We start from the raw sequence: 18236 nt of genomic DNA, 5'->3' as shown, positions 1-18236 counted from the left end.
TTTGGACCAGCCAGCCACGCTCAGCCTTCTTTCAAAATGGCCATGGGGGAGAATCAGGGAGAAGGTAACTCTTGAGTCATGGGATTGGGCTCAAAGTCACAGCTATTTGAGTAATTAAGGAAACATGATAGTTTTGGTAATTACAGGTGGGTGAGGTCTGGGACATACTGATTCTCTTTGAAAGAAGTGTAGAGCCAAACAAGGGGGTTGCTTTGAAGCAAACAACATTACTGGATCTGTAAGACACCTGCCATCTAATAAAAAAGTACACGGAAACAATGAAATTCCATATCTTTCATGTATTTAGAGATTCTTACTATTTTGGTGAAATAGTCCCAGTTTAACTGAAATGCTCAGTTTTCAGTGATGGTTGGATGCTCTCTGCTCTAACCCTCTTCCTCTGTCCTTAGCATTTCTAATTTCCCCTCATCCAATCCCCCAGCAAGTCCTTGCAAAGATATCTCAGAGCTGTTACTTTCCCCACCTCTGCCACCATCTCTCCAGTCCAGGTCACAGTCATCTCTTTGGCTTCACCTAGTGTATCCTGATAGCACTGTCCCTTAAGGCAACAGGGAGATCTTTTTAAAAAATAATAATAATTTTAAAAGATATGATATGTGTATACACTGGAATATTACTCAACCACTAAAGAAAATGAAATAATGCCACTTGTAGTGACATGGATGGGCCTAGAGATTATCATATATTAATAAGTGAAGTAAGTCAGAAAGAGAAAGACAAATACTATGATATCACTTATACATGGAATATAAAATATGACACAAATGAACATATCTATGAAACAAAAACAGACTCACAGACATAGAGAAAGGACTTGTGGTGGCCAAGTGGGGATGGGTTGGGGAGGGATGGAATGTGAGTTTGGGATTAGCAGAGACAAGCTCTTATATACAGGATGGATAAACAGCAAGGTCCTACTGAACAGCACAACAACTATATTCAATATCCTGGGATAAACCATAATGGAAAAGAATATGAAGAAGAATATATGTGTGTGTATCACTGAGTCACTTTGCTGAACAGCAGAAATTACCAGAACGTTGTTAAGTCAACTATTCTTCAATAAAACTTTTTGAAAAAGAAAAATTATTTTAAGACTGGTGCATAAAAGCAAAAAAGTGAGGCAGATCATGCTGTTTCCTGCTGAGAATTCCCCAAATAACCTACATGCTTCTATATCCAGAAGATTCTCTGGGACCCCCTCCCCCATGCTCTGGGACCTTTGGTTCCTGCCTGATGATCCCACAGGCCTCTAGAGCTGCTGTATTTTCCTGTCAGGCACTTGCCTCCATACTCTTCCCTTCTGGGCATCCTTTCTTGACCTTTGGTACAAGCGGCTCCTCCTCTTCAGTCAGCTATCACCCAGTGTCACCTCCTCAGAGGGGTCCTCCCTGGTCACTCTGAGCAGCCTCCTCCTTACACCTCCATCATCTGCTTGGGCAGAGAACTTGACAGAACCTCAACTCACTCATTCCTTTTTTGTTTGTTTGTCTGTCTCCTCTTTCTTAGTTCTGTCTGTGCCAAGAGTGTGTTTGTCCTGCTCCCTGCGGGTCCCTAACAGAGTGATGGGGTTGTCACATCCATCTAAAGAAACTGAACAATGAGTGTGTGTCCTGACACCAGAGAGCACTGGGTTCACTACACACAGAAAGTCTTCCTGTGTAAAGTGTCTACCTAGGAGGAAGGTGAGCGAAGCATAGAGCCTAGAAGGGCACACACACACACACCCCAGGTCTTCACTCCAGGCTCAACTTGTCCCCTGCAGTCCACTCAGAGGCCCTTTGGTGGGACCGGGAGCGGCTCCTCTGGTTTGGTCAGCATGTCCATGAACAGTATGGGTCCTCCCCTGGGATCCTCTCCTCTGCAGCTCTGCTTCTCAGGACGGTCAGGGAGCCCCTCCAGGGTCCCCGTGGTCCACGCTCAGCGCCCCCACCCACTGACTTGCTATTCTGTCTTCTCTCACCACTCCATACTGCTTTCCCTCCCAGTGGCTCTCAGGAGATGGGCTTCCAAGGACCGTTTGTCTACTGGCCACTTCTGAGCTGGGTTAGTTGACCCTCCCCAGCCTGAACTTTAGAGCAATTGTCCTCACACACCTCTGGGACCCCTCCCAGAGCCTACAGGCCCTTACTGGGCTCCCTTGGGTGGAGGAGGGTTCGGCTTCACTGCTGGCTGGAAGGATGAAGGTGAAGAAAGCCACTCTCCAGCCCAAGCTCTATCCACATGGCCTTTGGGCTTTTCCAACTGCTGAGGGCATCTGCCTCCTAGAAACACTCTTGAGTGTGACAGTACTCAAGATCTCTTTCCTCCACTGTCCTCTTGAAGTTGTATTACCAAAGACCCCCTAGGGTGACTGTCCCAAGGGAAAAATGCACCCCCTGCAACCGACATAAACACTGAAGTCTCTCAAAGATGGTAAATGCTTCCTCACTTAAAAAAATCTACATACATGTAGACCACTCACAAAGTGCTGCGTAAATATTCCCTGACACATTCAGCTTCTCTGCATCTCCAAGAGCCTGGCAGGGCTGACCAAGTTTGGGGTGGGCATCTCCCCTCTCTCTTCTGAATCCCAGGAAAACTGACCTTGCCCCAATTAAGTTGTGCGTTTGGTAGAAAAGAGTGGGAGGTATTGTCAACGATTTCATCGTGAAGAGATATCCCAATAGGAAGCAGTTTGTAGTCATTTTACTAGTTTGACTTCATCACCAAATCAGAAAATTATCTACCTACTCACACCGATTATTTAACAATAATGGAATATTCTAACACTTTTGAAATTTGCAAGACAGTTTTGGAGAAAACTGTGTCCTTGGAAGGGATGAGGAAGCAGGTCTGGAAGGAGGCTGAGTTCCTGTTGGCCGGCTGGTCCCTGAAGTCTTGGATGTAGCACCTCACGGTGCCAGCCTGTCCCACATCTGTAATGAGGCAGGCCTTGTTCCTGATGATGTCATAGTCCTGGCCCTCTTGTGTTCTTAAGTCCTGATTCCCAGGAACACCAACTTCATAAAAATATTCCTCTGACTGAAACTGCCCATTAACCTTTCTAAGTTGGTTAATGATTAATGTCATTAGCTTCAGGATGGGACAGTGCCCACAAGAAGGTAGGCTGTAAGGATTCTGCAAACCTAGCCAGCTGTCCTCAGTCTGTCTGGGTGTAGGTGGTGGTTTAGTCGCTCAGTCGTGTCTGACTCTTGAGACCCCATGGGCTGTAGCCCACCAGGCTCCTCTGTCCCTGCAAATTTTCCAGGCAAGAATACTGGAGTGGGTTGCCATTCCCTTCTCCAGGAGATCTTTCCAACCCAGGGATCGAACCGTGGTCTCCTGCACTGCAGGAAGATTCTTTACTAACTGAGCCACCTGGCAATGCTATTACCCACTCCATCCCTACCTTTTATTGCAGTCATAATTATGTCTCTGTTTGGTCAGCATACGCCCTACTGTTGGGGAGAGAGGACCCAAATCTCAGTGTCAAGTTTACCAGATCCCATGAAGTGGATGTCACCCTTGACTGGGCAATCTTGTGTCTGGAAACCAAGGTCTCCTGGGGCCAGAAAACAGTCCAACAGCAGTTTCTTAAGGTCTGGTGTTGCTGTTGTTGTTCAGTTGCTAAATCATGTCTGACTCTTTGCGACCCCATGGACTGTAGCATACCAGGCTCCCCCACCCTTCACTATCTCCTGGAGTTTGCTCAAATTCATCTCCTTTGCATTGGTGATGCTATTTAACCATCTCATTCTCTGCTGTCCCCTTCTGCTCCTGCCTTCAATCTTTACCAGAATCAGGGTCTTTTCCAATGAGTTGACTCTTTGCATCAGAGTGGTCAAAGTTATGGAGCTTCAGCTTCAGCATCAGTCATTCGAATAAATATTCAGGGTTGATTTCCTTTAGGACTGACTGGTTTGATCTCCTAGCAGTAAGGTCTGTTCTGATATCCTTTATCCTTGGTGTGGTGCTATCAGATTGAATTTGTATGAGATTGTCATCTCACGGGCCCAAAATTGGCCAAATAGCAGCAATTTCATAGGGTTCAACCCAAGTGTTTTATTCTCAATTCTTCTACAGCAGTGATGTCAGACACAAGTTGAAGGTAACAAGCAAAAAGAATAAATTGAAGTGAGAGAAACATCATAGTTAAGGGTAAAAAATTTTCAATTCTAAATTGCCCTGGTTGTACAATATGCATGTGAGTTTCTGAACTGTTTTTACTTCTTGTGTTGAGACTTTCAAGGTAATGAGTTCATAAAGTTTCATGTCATTAGAGTGCCTGAGAATGTTTTCATGGTATGCTCATTAAGTTATGAAGGATGAGAAGGTTGTATTTACAAAAGGAATGATTGTAGTCTTGAAGGTCATCTGGAAACTGTGAATAATGAAAGGTTGACTGCGGTCAGGAAGTTTTGTCGGAATTAATAGTAGGTGTACTTGGAAATAGCAGAAGTCACTGCATGTCCCAGGTGTTGAGTGATGGACAAGTGAAAGGAGAAAGAAAGAACTAGCACTGCTTACCTTCCATGGGACACGTCTTTACAAGTATCTTATTTTTCCATCCTCATAAAAAAAATCCACTGGGACAGGCATTATTATCATTGTAGGTGAGAGATGCTCTGCATCTTAAAGTGTTAAGGCCCCTATTGGCTAGACATTGGCAAAGTCAGAATTTACACCCAGGCCCACCTCAGTCAAAGCCTTGTCATTCCCTTACACTTAAGAAGACTAGAGGACCCGTTCTTGAGATGGTCTAGGGTATACTTTGGTGGTGCCATCTTCAGAAGTGTCCTGGTATGGGGCTATGCACATGGCTGGGACTTTCCCATCTTGCTGGTCCACACTGTGGATGGCTGAGCTGGTCTCCACTAGTGTAAAACACAGTGCTTGGGCTGCACTAACATTTGCCTCTAGGCATCACTGCTCCTGGGGTCCTTGCTACTCCCAGGAGGGCTTGGAATGCCACAGTCAATGAAGCATATTCTTTTAGTAGTGCCTCTGATACCCTTGTTAGCTGCATTGTCAGAAATCCAGGATGAAAAGGATTTCTAAATCACCTTTGTGCAAGACAAAATGGGACCGTGTTTGAACCTTAAACCACCAGATTCTTTTGGAGTCACATGACTGCTGTAGGTTGCTGAGCCATTAAATCAAGGAACAATTATGCCAGGTACTTGAGAGGGAAGATGGGAGAGGGGATAACTACTTTTGAGGTTGGTTTTTACTGCTGTGTTGATTCTCAAAGTGATTCTGCTTTAATCACCTCCCATGGTAAGGGTCATGGCTAAATACCACTTTCACATGTGCACACATGTCCTGAACTTGGAAGTAAAGGGGACTAGAGCAGTAATTTAATACAGATTAATCTGTTTGTTTATTCTGCATCTGTCACAGCCTATAAACCCCAGCAACCAAGTAACTGCAAATTCTACCCTGTTGGAGAACATGCAACATAGACAAATGCCAAAAAGAAAGCATGGAACCTGAGCTGGCCCTCAGATGGAAAGTTGATCCATTACTGATCACAGTGGAATGTCCCCTGGAGGTCAAGTGGGACTCTGTGGGGCTCTTCTAGGTAAAAAACCTATCTCTGTCCCCTGTTTCTTATTTCCAGTAAATAGACATCACTCAGCCTCCTCGACCTTCTTTGAGTACCAAAGTATAGATTCAAACAGTTGCAAATTGGAGAGGGAGGGAAAGCAGAAACAAAGAAACAGTAACAACAGTGCACCAATTAAATAAGGGTCCTGGTTCCCTCTCAAGGAATATACATAGCAATATCTTTAGTTCTTCTGCTTGATCTCTGGACTCCATCCAGGTGGTGGATGGCAACATCAGGCTGAACACAAGATTTCTGGAGTACCGTCAGCTACCTTACCACCAACCCATCAGAAGAAAGAGATGCGTCCTGCAACCCTCATCTCAAATGTTGCCTATAAAGTCTTCTCTCTAAAAGCTATCCAGGAGTTCAGGTTTCTGGAGCATGAGCCGCCCATTCTCCTTGCTTGACCCTCCAATAAAACTTTTTGTGCTCCAGACCCTGACATTTTGGTTTGTTTGGCTTCACTGTGCATTGGACACATGAATTTGTGTTTGGTAACCCTCTCATTCTATTTGTACTTGAGTCAGCTGTGTACACAGAATTTCCTCAGGAAAGGAAAAGAAACACATATAAAGTAGCATTCATTCTACATGTTGGTCATTTGCTCACTGAATGTCTAGCTGTCACAGATTCCATTCTATGCAGCCACTGAATGCAGGGCTGGGCATAGCAGGAGTTCAATAAACATCTGAATGATAAACCCTTGCTGGGGTTTATCTTACCTATATTAGTCAGAGAAGATGCTACTTACATTGTTTTTATGGAGGTGATGAACAGGAATGAAATAATTAGACCTGAGGCATTTGTTTTTATTTACTTTTTGGTTGTGCCATTCAACATGCAGGATCTTATGTCCCTGATAAGGGATTGAACCCAAGCCCTGACAACTGTTGGCAGTGCAGATGCCAAGTCCTAACCTCTGAACCACCAGAGAATTCCCCAGATCTGAGGCATTTAGAAAACAAAACTAGAAAGTTTAAATAGAGTAAACTAAAGATAAATGAGAGCCAATTTAATTGCTGCTGCTGCTGCTGCTAAGTTGCTTCAGTCGTGTCTGACTCTGTGTGACCCCATAGACGGCAGCCCACCAGGTTCCGCCATCCCTGGGATTCTCCAGGCAAGAACACTGGAGTGGGCTGCCGTTTCCTTCTCCAGCTTAATTACTACAGACTCCAAAATGGCGTCCAGCCATTCACTGTTTTGTCCAGCCCGCTAAACACTCCAGGGGATATGTTGCAAGGATCTGAGCTGAGGAGCAGAAACAATGTGGACGTCAGGGGCTGGAGGGGGCCTCAAGTGACTCATTCAGTGACTCAGTATATGCTGTCCTTCTCTTCACAATAAGGCTGAGTATCCACCTTGTAGGACTATCGTAGAGGTTAGCGATGAGGTAAGCAGGCCATGTAGGATGCCTGGCACAGAGAGGGTCAGCACGTGGCAGCCATTATGGGCCCCATGGAGAAGGCAGGACGTGAAACAGAGCTTAGAGAGTGATTGGAATTTCAGGGAGAGGCGAGGAGAGGAAACGCGCCCTCCATACCGCTGTGTCCAGCTCTCATTCATTTATTTAAACTGCTGTGTAGCTTTTCCATTACACAAGTATTTATAATACACGCAGTTTATTTACGTTCTTTTGGCTATTTCCATTTTCCAGCTACCATGAAGGACATGCTATGTTAGTTTCCTAGGGCAAGTCATAACAAACAACACAAATTGGATGGCTTGGGAAGACAGAAATGTATTCTCTCACCGATCTAGAGGCCAGTCAAAAATCAAGGTGTGGGCAGGGTCATGCTCGCTCTGAAGGCTCTTAGGGGACGGTTTGTTCTGTGCCTTTCTCTCAGCTTTTGGAATTGCTGGCCATCCCCAGGGTGCCTGGCCTTGTCTCTGCCTCTGGTTTCACATGGAATTCTCCTTGTGTGAGGGTGTCTCTTCTCCTCTGCTTATAAGGACGCCAGTTAGATCAAGGGCCATTCCAATCCAGTAGAACCTCATCATCACTTGAATAATTACATCTGTGACTACTGTATTCCCAAATAAGGTTACACCCTGAGGCTTTGGGGAAGGACATGGGTTTTAGAGGGGACACCACTGGACCCAGTGCACATGCCTATGAGTATTCTTGTACCCTGTCTCTTGGGGTTCCTGTGTGTGATCCCTGTGAGCCTCTCTTCCATACCGATGTTCTTCCAATGAGATCGCTGGATTCTAACATCTGTGCATTCTCTACTTTCACAGGATTGCCCTTCTGGTTAGTTGTGCCAAATTACACTCCCACAAGTCGTGTGTCAGAGTTCCTGTGATTGTCAGTGTTAAAAAATTTTGCCAACCTACTGTTTGTCAAGTGGTACATTAGTATGGCTTAATTTGTGTTTCCCTAATTTATATTCCTGGACAGGGAGGCCTGGCGTGCTGCGATTTATGAGGTCGCAGAGAGTTGGACACGACTGAGTGACTGAACTGAACTGAATTTATATTCCTCATTTATTTTCTCCTTTGTAAAATATCTGTTAACATCTTCTGTCTGCTTGCTGGTTGGGTTGTCTGTTTTATCCTTAACTTTTTGAAGGAATTCTCTGTCAGTTACATAAATTGCAAACATTTTCTTGAGTGTGTGGCTTGTCTCTCTTTATGATGTCTTTTGATGAAAAGAAGTCCATAATTTTAATGCAGCAAAACTTAGTACTTTAAGGTTGAGGATTTTGTGTCTTCCCCTCACTTTGAGACCATAAAGACGTTTCTTTTTATTTTAACATTTTGAAGTTTTATCTTTCATATTTGTGACTATAGGCCACCAGGAAGTGTTTTATTGTGAATGGTGTGAGGTTGGGATCCCATTTCCTTTTTTTATATGGGTAACTAGTGATCTCTAAATTGCTTTTCCTTTCCCCACTGGTCACATCTGCCATTTTAAACAAATATCCATGTGCATAAACCTGCTCAGGCTCTCTGGTCATTTGTCATCTGGCTCATCATTCGTGTTGTTTTTCAAATGTTTGCTACTATACATGATTGTGTGAATGACAATTCTGCATGTCCATATTTGACACATCTCTGCAGTGCACTTCCTTAAAATAAATTTCTGGATACAATTTTGAATGTCCAAAAGTAAAGACATTTTGTTTTTATTATTTTCTCCTCACATTAGGGACCCTTCCTCACCCTGCTGCCCTCCATCTTCTTACATCAATTGGGCTCTGTTTGATCCCCAGCACATGGATAGTTCCCTCACCTCTTACAGAATTCCCAGGGCGAACTGAGGGAAACTTCATGGGTAAGGAGTCCACTGTGTTCATTGTTGTCTCCTCAGCATAGTCCCTGGCACATAGTAGATGCTCAATAAGGCTTTGTTGAATGAATAACTGTGTTTCTCATTTTTTTTTTTTAATACCAGCTAGCTTTTGTGTGTGTGTATGTGTGTGTGTGTGTATTTAGTCACTCAGTCATGTCTGACTCTTTGAGACCCCGTGGACTTCTGGTCTGCCAGGTTCTTCTGTCCATGGAATTTTCCAGGCAATAATACTGGAGTGGGTTGCCATTTCCTACTCCAGGGAATCTTTCTGACCCATAAATAACTCACATCTCTTGCATCTCTTGCATTGGCAGGTGGGTTCTTTACCACTGCATCACTTGGCACTTGGGAAGCCCCAGCTAGCCTTTATGACTTAAAACAAAATCCACTTTGTGAATTTCTCTAGGCAGCGTCCCTAGTCTGGTAACTGTGTCATGGAGCAGAGCCCAGGGTGTGAGATGACTCTGGGGTGTCTACCAAGCCTTCCCTTCAGTCTGCCCCACCTCGCCCCCTCATTGTCCAGCACACAGCTCAGTGAACTGAATTTGTGAAGTCATTTCCAATACACCAAGCCAAACAGAGTTTGTCTTCACAGCTTTTCCACTTCCTAAGAGGAATGTAAGACCAAACTGTGTCCAGCATGGAACCGGTTATAAAACTGTACAATCGGGAACACACTCTCTTTATACCATAGCGAGTAAGGACCATGGGAAGCAGGATCTAACAGGGATGGGTTACTTGCAGGCTCTACTATTTGGGAAGCAAGGAAACTTGGCTATTGTAATCTCGTTTTGTGTAGTGTGGACAATAATAGCTCACTCTAGGTATTCTTGGAAGGATGAAATGAGAGATCATGTATATAAAGTGCTTAGCACAATGCCCAGCACATCAGAATAATGGCAACAGATGCTAATAATAATGAGCGTGACAGACAACTTAGAAGATTCTGTGCAGCAAACTGCTTTATTAACTCAGTGGAAATGGAAACACATTTCCAGGAATCAGAAATGAGGAAAGGGGAAGAAAAAAAGCTTTATTTTTAATTTGTTTTAACAAATTGCCTTTTAAAATTGTTGTTGCTGTTACTCTGAGCTTCAATTTCTATAAATTTTTCCTGCCTGGTCTATGAGGCCATTAATGACTCCCTAAAGACAATTGTTAGGATGGGGAGCAGGAGCTAATAGCATAATAAGCTTCTCCCAGCAAGCTGTGCCCCTACAAAGCCCCAAATCACCCTCGGCTTATCTCCCCCTCCTCCACAGTTTTTGCCTTGGAGCACACTTCATCAAAAAAGCCCACATCCTAGACTTCCTGACACAGAACTAGATGATAATAGGGTCTGGAGAGTATAAACCAACTCAAAGACATCACTTATTGGAGCTGAGATGTAACCTAAGAAAAAATACACCCAATAAACAGTCTCCTCAGATAGTAAAACGGATGGTATAAGAAGTTATAAGAGATGTTGTGAGCCATAATATCTTTAGAGGAATCAAATTAAAACTTTTTTTTAAAAGCAATCTTTCATCTCTGACAAAAAGAAATAAAAATTCTCCTTTGGTGTGACCCATGCCGATGGGCAAATCACTAGTGATGTCATCATTTTCTGCCTTGAAGTACACAGAGAAAAAAATTTTTTTTTCATTAGCAGAAGAGTGATACAGTTTCTAGGAATTCTTGGGTAGCTCTTGCCTTGAAGGCTTGGAGGACTAAAAACTTATTTCACACATGAAAGACTCAATTAGCTTATCCTCCACAGCTGTGCTGAGGATTCCCACCGGTTTCTGGAAGTATGAACATGTTTCCCAGAAGATCTTTAAGACTGACAATGTTTAGAACCCTCCTCACACTATGATGTGGGAGTGTGGTAGATTTCACTGAGGTGTGGAAGGCAAGATGCAGGCAGGGCAGTTCTAACTCGCTCTTCCAAGGTCCTCTCCTCCAGGCCCTCTTGAGGCTGCCTGCCTACTTTGTCCCCGCCTCTTTCCTTCCAGGGCTGCTTCTTGCACTCTGTCTCCTGGCTGCCCTGGGAGCTTCACTCTCTGCTCCCTGTATGATGCAGGGCGGTTCCACACTCTTCTAACCAGAAAACTCAGGTCTGACATAGAGTTCAGGCATGAGGGACACCCGTGATTCTAAGGAAAAGAATTTAATTACAAAGAATTGCTAGCTTGAATAAGCTTATGAATGAATTAGCTGAAATGACAGGGAGTACATTAAGCCATCCCAGAGACAGCAGTTGCAGGGATCAGCTACCACTTCTAGGACTGGGAGAACAACGGGCGGGATTTGGAATTAGGAAAACGTAGAAGCTTGAAGGTGAGCCTCGGGGAGTTGGTGTCTCTGGGGCTGAGATGGGATAAAGCTGGCTCCACCAGTGCTGGAAAACCATCCACTGGGTTCAGCTGCGGCTCCAGGAAGGCACTGCCAGGGCTGCAGGAAGGCAGCAATACTAGCGGGATGCCCACAGGAGTAGGGAGCGGACAGAAAGGGATCAGTCCCTCCTCTTCCCTAGCCCTGCAGTCTCCCTCTTGAGTCCCCGCTGGGTGGAAGCTAACACAGAGCAGATGGCTTGGCATAAAGGAGTTTGGCAGCATCCGGCCCCAAGGTCCCGGAGCAGAGCATAGAAGGGGGATGTGGAGCTGAGAGACACGACGGCTTAGAAACTGGTGCACAGAGGCAAATGTGTTCAGATGCTCAGCCCAAATCACAGGGTTAGGGTTAGGGATATTTTTGCTAGCATGCAGTTGTGGTTAAAAATAACAAAATAATTAAAAACTACTGCACCGATTTAGAGAAAGAAACTTTTACAATATTGCTGCTCCGTTTGGTTACACATACTAAGTCCCTTCTCTCCTCCCTGCTCTTCTTGCTCACTGTGATTCTATGTAGCTTCCATAAACACTGATTTCATCATGTCACTGCCCAGGATGTACAACACTCAGGTCTTAATTCTATAGTCTACTGTATAATCCACTCTTGCCCCATACTTTCTACTCTCTATCTACCCACCCTCCCCACCCGTTCCACTTCGAATCCCGTTCCTCTTCTCATAATATACTTTATAATAAGAATTCTTTGCTCCTTCTAAAGATTCCTTCTCCTTCTTCCCAGCCCCAAACTTTTCTTTATTTTTGCTATCTATTCGTTCTTTAATTAAGCCAGGAATTGAATAAAAGATAGACACCTTCTTCCCAAAAACAGACATACAGACACTAAATTTGCATGTAATTCTGCCCACTGACACCTGGCAATGGATCCTCTGAGGATTCATCATTTACACATTAGGGTCTCTCTTTGGTCTTTCTCCCGGCAGAATCACCAGGAAAAATCCCTTCATCCACTGAGCCAGCCCTAACCACCACACAGCTACTGAGATCTTCTCTGACTCTGATCTGTACATGCACTTTGTCCCATTATTATACCAACATATAAACGGTGAATTTAATTGATTAATTGTTTATGATTGATGTTCCAGCTCCTCAACTAATGTAAATCCTCTGTGAATAGAGCAGGCACCCAGGTGGCTCAGAAGGTAAAGAATCCGCCTGCAATGCAGAAGACCTAGGTTCAATCCCTGGATCGGGAAGATCCCCTGGAGAAGGGAAAGGCTACCCACTCCAGTATTCTGGCCTGGAGAATTCCATGGACAGTCTATGGGGTCGAAAAGAGACACAACTGAGAAACTTTCACTTGTCCCAGGTTAGCACAGCAGAGCTGCCCCCTGTGTCAACACCTATAAACCACTCAACAATGATGCTCGCTTGTGCTCGGGTCCCGATCAGCTGGCTGATGCAGGTGGGCCAGGCCGCCTTTAGTCCAGAGGTGTAAGGTGTGTGGAGATACCAGAGATATGCTGTGCAGTTTCTCAGAGCCAAAGGAGTGCAAAGACTCATGCAGGGGATTCAGATGCCAGGGTCCTGGGGGCTCCTGCCTTCAGAGGGAGTCAGAGGTCAGGACCATGCAGAAGGAGCCTGATGAACTCTGTCTCCCGCTCTCATGATGAGACTCCTATAATGGACAGTCTTGGGTTGGCTTTGCGAGTCTTGTGCCATGGTTCAGGCTGGCTGGGTGCAAATGCAGGGGCAGGAGGTGTGTGTCTGTGTGGGAAGGGCTGTTCAGTGACTCCCTTCATACTGCAATTCTTTTGGGGCCAGATATATTGTAAATAAATATTTACCTTGAATTCTCTGTTTCCAGTGCTCAAGAAGGGGTTTGCTTGCTTACTGCTCACATGCATCTCATGTCCACTTGGAGAGAAATCCAGAGGGTGGCTGTGACCCACAGAGACCTGGGGGAGGCCAAGAGGGGAGGGAGCTGATGTGCAGGGCTCAGTGGGGAGGCCCATGTGGGACACACTTCCTGCTCTGAAGTGCTGTGCCTGCTGGGACCCTGCCCCCATCTGATTCAGGATTACCTCTGTAAGACTTATGTACGGATGGACGTGCGAGTCGGACTATAAAGAAAGCTGAGCACCGAAGAATTGATGCTTTTGAACTCTGGTGTTGGAGAAGACTCTTGAGAGTCCCTTGGACTGCAAGCAGTTCCAAGCAGTCCATCCTAAAGGAAATCAGTCCTGAATATTCATTGGAAGGACTGATGCTGAAGCTGAAACGTCAATACTTTGGCCACCTGATGCAAAGAACTGACTCATTGGAAAACACCCTGATGCTGGGAAAGATTGAAGGCGGGAGGAGAAGGGGACGACAGAGGATGAGGTGGTTGGATGGCACCACCGACTCAATGGACATGAGTTTGAGTAAACTCCAGGAGTCGGTGATGGACAGGGAGGCCTGGCATGCTGCAGTCCATGGGGTCACAAAGAGTCGGACACGACTGGGCGACTGAACTAAACTGAACTGTGAGACTTGGCCCTGACTCCCTATGCTTTGAATGAAAGTACTTCGCTAGTTTGGGCTTCCTCACTGGCTAAGCAGGTAAAGAATCCACCTGCAATGTAGGAGACTCAGGAGATGTGGGTTCTATCTCTGGGTCAGGAAGATCACCTGGAAGAGAGCATGGCAGCCCACTTCAGTATTCTTACCAGAGAATCCCATGGACAGAGGAGTCTGGTGGGTTACAGACCATAGTGTTGCAGAGAGTTGGACACTACTGAAGCTACTGAGCATGCACACATGCACTTTGCTAGTTTTCAGTTTTTAAGGAAAATATACTGTATTAGGAAATTGTCCTGCAGTGTCTTCTTGGATGGATAAGCAGAATTCCTACATTTTCTGGGTCTTAGTTGGTGTGTGTATGTGTGTGTGTGTGTGTGTGTGTGTGTGTGTGTAAAACTGAGTTGGCCAAAAAGTTCCTTTAGGTTTCTCTGTAACATTATGAAAACCGAAATGACATTTTTGGTCAACCCAACATATACAGACAAACATACAAACTAATGTATATGTATACATGTAAATATTCATATCACACACACATAAATACCAATTGTAAATATTATTATCTGAAATCATTGATTGAGTAGAAATTAAAAATCAAGAGATTTATATACACTTGTGTAGTGTAAGTAAGAAATGGCAACCCACTTCAGTATCTTGCCTGGAAAACTCCATAGACGTAGGAGCCTGGTGCGCTACAGTCCCTGGAGTTGCAAAGAGTAGGACTTAACTGAGCGAATGAGCACAACATAAGCAGCATTATCAGTGTTTGTTGGAAATCATGACTAGGGCTGACCATGATTAGTGACAGGAGTCCAAGTCTCTAACCATCAGCATTTCTAAATGTTCTTTTCTTCCAGGACTTTAGTCAGTGGCCAGTAAACTCATATAGGGTGTGAGTAAAACATTAGCATTTTAAGATCTACTCTTGAAAAGAAAGTGAAAGTGTTAGTTGCTCAGTCATATCCAACTCTTTGCGACCCCACGGACTGTAGCCCACCAGCCTCATCTGTCCGTGGGATTCTCCAGGCAAGAATACTGGAGTGGGTTGTCATTCCCTTCTCCAGGGGATCTTCCCAATTCAGGGATCAAACCCGGGTCTCCTGCATTGTAGGCAGGGTCTTTATTGTCTGAACCACCACGCAAGGCCACATTTGAACTTCAGGGCAAAGTCATTGCTCTCAGGCTTGGGAGAAGTAGAACCCACACTTGTGAACATGGACTTTGGAGTCAGATAAACCTGAGTTCAATTTTTGTTTCTACTACTGCTAATAACTGTGTGACCTGGGGCAAGTCAATTGACATGTCTGAACCTGTTTCCTTATCTATGAAATTAGATTATAATGCTTAGCTGGTGGTTGTCTACTGCTGGATCCTGTCCACTGAAGTGTGCCATGCCTGGCTGTGTTTCCTACAGCCCCAGGAATCAAGCTGACCCTTTGAATACACAGGTATAGAAACAAGCTGAGAACTCAAGATTCCTGATGACATCGTTCAATTCACCAAACTTGAAGCCCTCAACTCTCAGGCTTCTTGAGGTAGCCAATTGTATCAGGGTTACTTGCAGCAAAAGGCTTCTTAACTAATACAAGCAAAGATAGAATAACTGCATCTTAAATGAAACCTAAAACCTTTCTCCAACCACAACCACAAACTATGTAGAAAATGTTTGCTAAATATAGTAATTTGGATCAAACCCAGGGAGGATGTGTGGGTACATCCTAGGTTACATTTAGGAAATAACAATTGAAGGGAGATCTCAAAGGATTCTCTTCCAAGGGGAGGGACCACAAAGGTAGCTGTCTTCACATTTGCTTCAAGAAGCCCTTAAAAGGTTTGGATCAGGAGAGTGCCATGTTTGGAAGTTTTTAGAGTGTTTTGCCCCTGAACCATCTGAAGTGAAGGGTGATTTCTGTCTGAGACATTTACCCCAATTCTGTTGCCATAAGCCAGTGAGAACTGATGTGGGTTTGAACTCCTTTCTGCCAGTGGGATACAAGAGAAGGAAAGTGGAAGGTTTGGTGCTTTGCACGAGATGTCATCAAAGTTTAAAATGAATAGTAGGAAATAAAGTGTCACAGAAACCACAGGAGAGGAGAATGCCTAATGGGAAATAGTGGTTACACCATCACCATGGCCAGTAATAAAATCAGGGACCCAACAGTGAGAACTGGCCTTGCTCCTGGCACTGCCGACAGTTTACATATAATACTGTATGTAATCCTCATGAGAAGCCCAAGTATTGCCCTCACTTGCTGATAAGGAAGACTAGGTGTTAGAGTTTACGAGCATTCCCACTGCTTGTAAGAATGGACCCAGGATTCAGGGTCTGATGCTCCTGAAGCCCATTTGTTCAGCTGCAGGCTAATCTCTTGAGAGGCAGTGATGCAGAGCAGCCAGCTGGAGAGAAAGCTGTTGGTGTTGGAAGTTAGGAAGTCATTGGTCAGAGAAGTTTCAGGTAAAGGTTGTGCTGAAGTGTGAAAGGAAAGTGAGAGAGGCCGGTTGGGAAAGGGACCAGTCTTTGAAAAAGCTCAGGCTTGGAACTGGAGGGGGATAACCTGGAGGGCAGATGAGGTCACAGAATGACATTTTTTTCCCAGTGGGTGTCATGAGAAGGGCTATGGTACCTATTAGTCATAATTATGGTGGTTTGGGAAGCACATGTAGAAAGAGTGCACCCTGATGTCACTTAGAAATCAAAACATTTTGAACCCCCAAAGCCAATTTTGCTTTCACTTCATACTGAGTCGTCATAAGAGATTCAGCAATTCTAAGTCTTATTAGGCTGGGAAGGTCAGGACAGGTCCATAGATCTTGGAAGGACCACTTCCACCTCCTTCACACGTTGAGGGACCAGCCTCTGGTAAACCAAACAGATGTCTACTCAGATTGACAATATCTGATTCAATCTGAGGGTCCCTCTAACACAAGCCCCGTGATGACTTACGTATGAGGTTGTTGTTGTGAATGCACTGTTTTTGGCAACACTTTCTCATTGACCCCCACTCAGTATTCATTAGAAAAGCATCTGGCTGGCTGACTGGTTGGCCCTGAGGAGCCCATCACCAATGCCAACATTGCTGGTGAACTGCTTTGGTGTAAATGCCAGCTCTCTTCTGGTGCTTCTGCAAAGTTCAAATCCTCTTGGTTCTTCCAACTCTGGCCCTTGGGAGACTGTCCAGTCGGTAAGGGGAAAAGGGGGAGGGTTAGTCACTTTCCCACTTCCTTAGGATGAGATGAACAACAGAGATTGGAGACTGAGTTATTATGATGGCTTGTTTGCTGAGCGTTGATTGAATCTGATGATCTGATTTCCATGAGTCTCTTGATCGAGAGCTACTAGAAGTAGGAACATTTGTACTTCCTCTCTGACCCCTCCTTCTCCCTAATCTGGAAACTCTCCATGAAGAATTGGAGGGCACATAGAGGGCATAGTTTCCAATTAAACAGAAGGTTTCAACACAGTGATGTAAATACCTAAATAATTACACTTCCCCAGGCACTGTTAAACTGGTCCTGCCAGGAGAAGGCAGAACTTTTAGTTTCTTTTGTTGATGAAATAAGTTTTGTTTCAGCAGGCAAGCTTCTGGAGGCAAGAGATCAGGTCTTTTGGCTCTTTTGTGGCCATAACAATCATTATTGTTGTTGATGAAGTATTTCCCAAGATCCCCTCCACCCTACTCCATAGCAGGCATATGATTTGATTTAACTTCCTACTCCCTGGTGGGTGGGTGGAGTTCTGAGACTAGTCTGGTCAATGAGGTATGGTAGAAAATGACATGTGTCACCTCTGTGCTGAAAGATTTTAGTCTCTTGTTTAAGATACTCTAGAGTTTTTCTCTAGTGTGGCCGCTAGTGAGATTCAAGATGGTGGCTCCTTCATCCACCTGGATCCTTGAATAATAATGAAGAACAGCCTTCCAACCTGACTTCCCAAGCTTCTTCCTAAATCTCAATGGACATGTGATACCAATGAGAAATAAACTTTGGTACCTTTAAGCCACCGACAATTTAGAATTGTTTTACTATAGCAGAATCCTGACTAATACAATATAAGACCTAGTCTAAAAAAAAAAAAAAAAGACCTAGTCTATCTTTTGAGGATATATTATACCTGTATTGTTGAATATACTCTTAGGGCTACTGTGTTATAAGCACCTTGAAGGCAGACATGGCATGGTGCTCATTTTATATTGCTGGTACCTAGCAGAAGTTGACACTGTTTCTTAACGAAAGTTATTGTATGACTCCTTGAATACCCAAAGAGAGGGGAAACATGAAGAAAATCGGTAACCAAAATCCAAAGTTTCCCCTAAATGTTATTTAAACCAACAGTTTTTACTTCTTCTCTTTTCATTGCCCTCAAAAGGACAGCTTTCAAGGCTAAAATTTCACCAAATGCATTCTCTGCATAGTCTCTGGTGAAATCATAATAAAA

The sequence above is a fragment of the Muntiacus reevesi genome, chromosome 2, assembly GCF_963930625.1.
Source record: "Muntiacus reevesi chromosome 2, mMunRee1.1, whole genome shotgun sequence".
In the NCBI taxonomy this organism is placed as follows: Eukaryota; Metazoa; Chordata; class Mammalia; order Artiodactyla; family Cervidae; genus Muntiacus; species Muntiacus reevesi.
Note: the sequence above shows the minus strand (reverse complement) of the source record.